The sequence below is a fragment of the Coccinella septempunctata genome, chromosome 6, assembly GCF_907165205.1.
Source record: "Coccinella septempunctata chromosome 6, icCocSept1.1, whole genome shotgun sequence".
In the NCBI taxonomy this organism is placed as follows: domain Eukaryota; kingdom Metazoa; phylum Arthropoda; class Insecta; order Coleoptera; family Coccinellidae; genus Coccinella; species Coccinella septempunctata.
The window spans coordinates 7,844,714-7,853,550 of NC_058194.1; the positions used below are offsets into that span (position 1 = coordinate 7,844,714).

At 32.2% G+C, this 8,837-nt stretch overlaps 2 long non-coding RNA genes across 4 annotated transcripts; both read right to left on the reverse strand.

Moving 5' to 3' along the window:
* Nucleotides 1-3,315: 3,315 nt before the first annotated feature.
* Nucleotides 3,316-4,441, reverse strand: LOC123315300. Of its 2 annotated transcripts, XR_006537938.1 has the most exons (5): nt 4,370-4,441; nt 4,077-4,266; nt 3,786-4,021; nt 3,531-3,724; nt 3,316-3,436 (listed from the first exon to the last, which is right to left on the reverse strand). It is a non-coding gene; the product is annotated as an uncharacterized LOC123315300 (long non-coding RNA). The 2 variants fall into 2 exon arrangements; XR_006537937.1 differs by lacking the exon at nt 4,370-4,441 and having other exon boundaries at nt 3,782-4,021; nt 4,077-4,310.
* Nucleotides 4,442-6,397: 1,956 nt separating this feature from the next.
* Nucleotides 6,398-7,078, reverse strand: LOC123315449. Of its 2 annotated transcripts, none has more exons than XR_006537955.1 (3): nt 6,922-7,078; nt 6,671-6,864; nt 6,398-6,576 (listed from the first exon to the last, which is right to left on the reverse strand). It is a non-coding gene; the product is annotated as an uncharacterized LOC123315449 (long non-coding RNA). The 2 variants fall into 2 exon arrangements; XR_006537954.1 differs by having other exon boundaries at nt 6,399-6,576; nt 6,926-7,078.
* Between the last annotated feature and the right edge of the window lie 1,759 nt (nt 7,079-8,837).

Below are 8,837 nucleotides of genomic sequence, written 5' to 3' on the forward strand. Positions count from 1 at the left end.
GTACTCTGGAGATTTCATCACAGTATATCTTCTTGGACATCTTTAGCAAAAAGCTTAAAAGAAAACTGTCTTTATCAAACATTCAATATTTCTATTGTATTGACACTTTGATGAACCTTTATTATACGTACTTGTTATTCTTGACTTTTTGCCCATCCGCCCCTTGTGAACACCTAGGGTTCCATGTAATAAATGCAATACAAAACGAGACGAGAGTCCAACTCTGGCGAATATCTGCCAGATGTTTGGTTCAGCGTTTAGATTCAGGTAGTCATTTCATCGAGCGTCGAATTTCAAATTTGTTGCCATTGCGCTACTCTACTAGGGATGCAAAAAACAACAAAATCATGTTTCACGAAGTTCAACCATCTTCTCTTAAAAAATAGCGTATTTACAGGTGTAGGTACCTACGTATTAAATTCGGTAGAAATTCCAATGTAGAAAGGGCGCACATTGATAACAGATGGTTTTTTTATGGTACGGACGTGCTCCGTAGTGTAGTAGCACTTAGAATTGGAACATTCATTATTAGGTGGGATTGAAATATTTTTGGATATCATAGGTTAAAATCAGGTTAGTTGTTGGATTGTTGACTTATTTGAGATAAGTTGCAAATTTAAAAGGAAAAAAAAAATTAGGATGACATGCTTACTTAATTCAGTATCGATACTTTGAATTTCAGTATTCAATTGATATCGAAACCGCAGCGTCAAATATCGAATAAGTATATGGTATCGATATGGAATACGCTGTTAAGGTAAGCGTATTTTTCCGTCCCGATGCGACCCGGCCTGATCGGCCTAATGGACGCTTACCTTTAATCATCAGGCCCGGATCTACGATTTCTTCTGACCGGGCAAAAATTCATGATGACGGCCCTCCACTCAGATTGGATATAAGAATTGAAAGCTTTAAAAATGTACAGTCTGATAAAATTTGACCATAATCATAATCTTGACAGTTTATTTTTAGGCAACCCAATCGCTGTATATTCTTCTACATCCCAAATTTGATATGTAGGTATGTATTTTTTTTTTCATCCATTGAACAGATGGGTACAATCTTTTCCTATTCGTATCCCTGATTATTAGGAATAATTGGCGCTTCATCTATAGAGTATCCCATCATTCCCATCACGATTTAGAGAGAAATATCCATTTGGAATTTTGTGGTCCCAGAACTACACAGGTGTCCCAATTTCGAGTGCCTATTAGACGTGGCTGTAGAACTGAATATAATTGAAATCTTAAAATTGGGATTATGATATTGTTCGAAATTCTCTAATGAGCTGAAATATTCTTGGAGCCCTAGCTAGTGAAAATAAATTTGTTCAAAAATATGTTTCAATTTTTTCCATTCTGATATGATTGAATATTATATTCAATTTTGAATACATTTATGTTAAAACCATTGTATTCATTCAAATAGTTTTCAAAATAACGAGAATATATAAACTGATAAAAAAGTCAAATATTCCTAGTCAGTATTAGGCTCAACATCCTGAGCGTAAACCGTTCTCATAACATTCAAGTAGAAGAATGTGGAAAGGTCATGCGTTTTTAGAATTTCAGAAATATCATCACAGGGTGTTTCAAATTTTGTGTCGAAAACTAAGATTTAAAATATGTCATAACTTCCCGTTTTTCAAATTAGAACCCTATTTTTTATGATTGCGTTGGATTCTGCAAAGAAGAATAATGATAATGATTTCTGATTTTTTTTCCATTTTTTTTATATTTTGTTCTTAATTCTTTTTTTAGAGTACGATCTTTATTTTTCTTTGCAGAATTCAACGTAATCATAAAAAATAGGATTCTAATTTGAAAAACAGAAATTATAACCAATATTCGATAACAGTTTTCGACACAAAATTTGAATCGCCGTGATGATATTCCTGGAATTCAAAAGATGCATGACCTTTCCACATTCTTCTACTCCGATGTTATGAGAATGGTTAACGCTCAGGATGTTGAAAATAGTAAGAATGAACATAATAGCGACTACGAATATTTGACTTATTCTCCAGTTTTTTCTCGATATTTTGAAAAGTCTTTGGAATGGATACAATAGTTCTAATAGAACTGTCCCTATTTAGAATTGATACCCAATCATATCAGAAAGGAAAAAATAAAAAACAATTTTTTTTGAACGAATTTATTTTCGCTCAGGCTTCAAAAAAATTCTAGCTCAGTAGAGAACTTTGAACAATATTTTCAAAGTTCGAATATGTCCAGTTCTCCAGAAATGTCTAATAGGCACTCGAACTTGGGACGCCCTGTATAGTTCTGGGATCAAAAAATTCCAAATGGATATTGCTCTCTGAATCGTGATGGGAAAACCTATAGATGAATCGCTACCAATAACTCATATAACTTAACTTAACTGAAAATTGAACGATTGAATCCATTCTCAGCCATCTAGGTATAAAAATGAAATATTCAAAATAATTGACCTGATATGTCAAAAATTGACAGTTGATTCGTAATGACGTGCACAATGAAAATATGAAAAAATTATCATTTCCGGTCTTCCCGGAAGTACTTCTGACATTTTTTCTCAGTCGAATTATTCTCATCGAAATGTATTTTACATTAAAAAAATCGATAACTCTAAGGATATTCAAACCCGAGCATGTTTCCATATTCCGTTGACACCTTTTATGGGTATTCAATTTCATGGAACATGTAATTTATCATAGAATAAATGTTCTGACTATTCATCGAACAGATAGTAACTGCATCTTAGCAATGCAATTCACAGTGGGTACATTTCTGACCGAATTCAATTTCACTATTATTTCTATACACAGTATTCTAGAATTCAAACTTTCGATATTTGATTCCATATACCTAATCACATAAATTATACAAGTGGACAATTTTGAGTAACACAATTTTCAAAAACTCAGCCCAAGAATTTGTATTCAACTTATGTATAAATAAACACTTATGAACAAAGAAATGGACTGGTAAAGACCATCATATGAATGACCATTGGAAACGAGCCATCATCAAGGTTGAGTAGTGACAGACCGGTTTCGCTCTTACCAGTCCATTTCTTTGTACATATGTACTTGCCTAAATAGGCATGATATTTTCTTATTAATAAACACTTATATATAAAAATCTTTATTAAGAACAAAAATGATGTTATATGATAAAAAAAACACCAATGTCTCATTGTCAGTTAAGAATTACCAAAATTTGAAAGATAATGAAAAGAAATAGCATACACAAATATTCTTTAACTCCATGGCCAAAACACTCACAATCATTTTATATTTCAAACATTTTTGTTGAAGGGAATGCGTGCAATATAATTAGCTCTTGGGGATTAGAATGTCAAAGTAAATGATCTCAATGCAGGACTGTATATCTGTGTTGATAGGTCTTTCAACTTCCTCTCAAACATTTATTCCTTTACCAGAAAGAGGAGCCTACAAAGAGAACATAATTGATTCTTATACAGAATAATGTTTATTCATGAGGAAAATTAAAATATTTTTATGTTGGATTTTGTGAATACTACACCTTAGAAGCACTTATAGATGACTGTGATGAAAGGATTTACTCTGAAATATAGCAGATTATTCAAGTTCCATAGCTTCGACTACAGAATGAACATTACTCCGAAGCGAAAAATAGTTCTCCTCATGAATATGAAGTTTGGCCTTGTTTTATCCGAACTGAATTCTTCTTCAGCCATGTCCCAAACATAGGTTTTTCTAAAATAACAAAAACATATTTCAATAATGAATCTTTAAATGCCACACCTAGCTTACCTACTTCGTTTGATTGCAGAAACTTTAGGTTCAATGTTTTCTCTGTAAATATTTTCTCTGATTGAACAATTTCTTCTGATGCTTCTTTTCAAAAGGTTGGGGAGGGTCTGGAGGTTTTACTCATGTATATTGTATGTAGGTATCATAACAACAAAATAATTGGTAACTAATTTTGCCCTAGGTTTCCTCTTCGGAAAAGTGTCCTCTGATAAAGTACTCATACTTTTAATCAGAGAAGTGCTAAAATATGAATACACTCTCAAGAAGTATTTTGAACAACAATGAAAATTCTCACCTTGAAGTCTTAGTCTCTTTGCTCTCAAATGTATGGAGTTGGAAGGGCAATGGGCTAACGTTTACTAATCTTATCACAAATTATATCCAGTTGAAGTGATTCGGGCATATATAAATGAATCTAGGATTTTTCCGATCAATTTCCAAACCTCAAAGAGAAAACCCATCATTTCGAATCTCGATTGGGAAGGCTATAACAAAAAAAATATTTATCCATTGAAACTATATAATTGAAACCAGTGGTATGAGTCGACACTGAAAACCAAAACAAACATAAAGTTAACCTATACTTACGAATGTGTTCCATTTACAGAATCCTTCGGATTTAATTCATGAAATTATCCGTATCTTACCATTATGAAAACTAGCCCTAGCTAGTGAAAATAAATTTGTTCAAAAATATGTTTCAATTTTTTCCATTCTGATATGATTGAATATTATATTCAATTTTGAATACATTTATGTTAAAACCATTGTATTCATTCAAATAGTTTTCAAAATAACGAGAATATATAAACTGATAAAAAAGTCAAATATTCCTAGTCAGTATTAGGCTCAACATCCTGAGCGTAAACCGTTCTCATAACATTCAAGTAGAAGAATGTGTGGAAAGGTCATGCGTTTTTAGAATTTCATAAATATCATCACAGGGTGTTTCAAATTTTGTGTCGAAAACTAAGATTTAAAATATGTCATAACTTCCCGTTTTTCAAATTAGAACCCTATTTTTTATGATTGCGTTGGATTCTGCAAAGAAGAATAATGATAATGATTTCTGATTTTTTTTCCATTTTTTTTATATTTTGTTTTTAATTCTTTTTTTAGAGTACGATCTTTATTTTTCTTTGCAGAATTCAACGTAATCATAAAAAATAGGATTCTAATTTGAAAAACAGAAATTATAACCAATATTCGATAACAGTTTTCGACACAAAATTTGAATCGCCGTGATGATATTCCTGGAATTCAAAAGATGCATGACCTTTCCACATTCTTTTACTCCGATGTTATGAGAATGGTTAACGCTCAGGATGTTGAAAATAGTAAGAATGAACATAATAGCGACTACGAATATTTGACTTATTCTCCAGTTTTTTCTCGATATTTTGAAAAGTCTTTGGAATGGATACAATAGTTCTAATAGAACTGTCCCTATTTAGAATTGAATACCCAATCATATCAGAAAAGAAAAAATAAAAAAAATTTTTTTTGAACGAATTTATTTTCGCTCAGGCTTCAAAAAAATTCTAGCTAAGTAGAGAACTTTGAACAATATTTTCAAAGTTCGAATATGTCCAGTTCTCCAGTAATGTCTAATAGGCACTCGAACTTGGGACGCCCTGTATAGTTCTGGGATCAAAAAATTCCAAATGGATATTGCTCTCTGAATCGTGATGGGAAAACCTATAGATGAATCGCTACCAATAACTCATATAACTTAACTTAACTGAAAATTGAACGATTGAATCCATTCTCAGCCATCTAGGTATAAAAATGAAATATTCAAAATAATTGACCTGATATGTCAAAAATTGACAGTTGATTCGTAATGACGTACACAATGAAAATATGAAAAAATTATCATTTCCGGTCTTCCCGGAAGTACTTCTGACATTTTTTCTCAGTCGAATTATTCTCATCGAAATGTATTTTACATTAAAAAAATCGATAACTCTAAGGATATTCAAACCCGAGCATGTTTCCATATTCCGTTGACACCTTTTATAGGTATTCAATTTCATGGAACATGTAATTTATCATAGAATAAATGTTCTGACTATTCATCGAACAGATAGTAACTGCATCTTAGCAATGCAATTCACAGTGGGTACATTTCTGACCGAATTCAATTTCACTATTATTTCTATACACAGTATTCTATAATTCAAACTTTCGATATTTGATTCCATATACCTAATCACATAAATTATACAAGTGGACAATTTTGAGTAACACAATTTTCAAAAACTCAGCCCAAGAATTTGTATTCAACTTATGTATAAATAAACACTTATGAACAAAGAAATGGACTGGTAAAGACCATCATATGAATGACCATTGGAAACGAGCCATCATCAAGGTTGAGTAGTGACAGACCGGTTTCGCTCTTACCAGTCCATTTCTTTGTACATATGTACTTGCCTAAATAGGCATGATATTTTCTTATTAATAAACACTTATATATAAAAATCTTTATTAAGAACAAAAATGATGTTATATGATAAAAAAAACACCAATGTCTCATTGTCAGTTAATAATTACCAAAATTTGAAAGATAATGAAAAGAAATAGCATACACAAATATTCTTTAACTCGATGGCCAAAACACTCACAATCATTTTATATTTCAAACATTTTTGTTGAATGGAATGCGTGCAAAATAATTAGCTCTTGGGGATTAGAATGTCAAAGTAAATGATCTCAATGCAGGACTGTATATCTGTGTTGATAGGTCTTTCAACTTCCTCTCAAACATTTATTCCTTTACCAGAAAGAGGAGCCTACAAAGAGAACATAATTGATTCTTATACAGAATAATGTTTATTCATGAGGAAAATTAAAATATTTTTATGTTGGATTATGTGAATACTACACCTTAGAAGCACTTATAGATGACTGTGATGAAAGGATTTACTCTGAAATATAGCAGATTATTCAAGTTCCATAGCTTCGACTACAGAATGAACATTACTCCGAAGCGAAAAATAGTTCTCCTCATGAATATGAAGTTTGGCCTTGTTTTATCCGAACTGAATTCTTCTTCAGCCATGTCCCAAACATAGGTTTTTCTAAAATAACAAAAACATATTTCAATAATGAATCTTTAAATGCCACACCTAGCTTACCTACTTCGTTTGATTGCAGAAACTTTAGGTTCAATGTTTTCTCTGTAAATATTTTCTCTGATTGAACAATTTCTTCTGATGCTTCTTTTCAAAAGGTTGGGGAGGGTCTGGAGGTTTTACTCATGTATATTGTATGTAGGTATCATAACAACGAAATAATTGGTAACTAATTTTGCCCTAGGTTTCCTCTTCGGAAAAGTGTCCTCTGATAAAGTACTCATACTTTTAATCAGAGAAGTGCTAAAATATGAATACACTCTCAAGAAGTATTTTGAACAACAATGAAAATTCTCACCTTGAAGTCTTAGTCTCTTTGCTCTCAAATGTATGGAGTTGGAAGGGCAATGGGCTAACGTTTACTAATCTTATCACAAATTATATCCAGTTGAAGTGATTCGGGCATATATAAATGAATCTAGGATTTTTGGGTAAAAAATGAGCAAGGGGTTAGACCCTTCTAAAATGACCTATTTGCTCTTCTGCCTGAAAATCAGGAAGTTCAACTACTGTCTTAGGATATGGAGTGTATGATACTTACTTTGTTGATTCCACCAAACTAAACAGTTGATGATTCAATAGAGAATTGCACTCCAGAGAGCAGTTCAAATTGAACTGGAAAATGAAAAATGGAAAAACAATAAATTCGATTTTTCTTCGAACAACGTCCGATATTCGAAAGTTCATCATGAAAATAAAGGTTTTCGAATATGCTGAATCTATAGCAAGTATTCCTGAAAGCCTATCTCTCTCCGTTCAGATTTTCAGCTTGAAAATGGCATTTTTCAAAAGTTGCAAATTTCAATCTGCAATATCTCTTGTTATATTCGTCTGATCCATTTGGGATTTCCGGTTTCGTAATCAGCATTGATAAGGCTTCCAGTCCAGCTCAAAAACTAAATATCGAAAATCTCGATTTTTTGGGTCAAAAATGAGCAAGGGCTTAGACCCCCCTAAAATGACCTATTTGCTCCGCTGCATAAATATCAGGGTGTCCTACTACTGTCTTAGGATATGGAGTGTATAGTTCTTACTTTTTTGATTCAACCAAACCTAACAGTTGATGATTCCATAGAGAATTGCACTCCAGAGAACAGTTCAAAGTGAACTGGAAAATGAAAAATGGAAAAACAATAAATTCGATTTTTTTTTAAACGAAGTCAAATATTTGAATGTTTGATATGAATATATAGATTTTCATATAAGCTGAATCCATTGCGAGCATTCTCAAAAGCCTATCTCTCACCGTTCAGATTTTCATTTTGGAAATGTCATTTTTCAAAAGTTGAAAATTTCAATCTGAAATATCGCTTGTTATATTCGTTTGATCCAATTGGTAATTTCGGTTTCGTAATCAGCATTGATAAGGCTTCCATTCCAGCTCAGAAACTAAATATCGAAAATATCGATTTTTTGGGTCAAAAATGAGCAAGGGCTTAGACCCCCCTAAAATGACCTATTTGCTCCGCTGCATAAATATCAGGGTGTCCTACTACTGTCTTAGGATATGGAGTGTATAGTTCTTACTTTTTTGATTCAACCAAACCTAACAGTTGATGATTCCATAGAGAATTGCACTCCAGAGAACAGTTCAAAGTGAACTGGAAAATGAAAAATGGAAAAACAATTAATTCGATTTTTTTTCACACAAAGTCAGATATTTGAATGTTTATCATGAAAATATAGGTTTTCAAATAAGCTGAATCCATTGCGAGCATTCTCGAAAGCCTATCTCTCACCGTTCAGATTTCCATTTTGGAAATGTCATTTTTCAAAAGTTGAAAATTTCAATCTGCAATATCTCTTGTTATATTCGTCTGATACATTTGGGATTTCCGGTTTCGTAATCAGCATTGATAATGCTTCCATTCCAGCTCAAAAACTAAATATCGAAAATCTCGATTTTTTGGGTCAAAAAT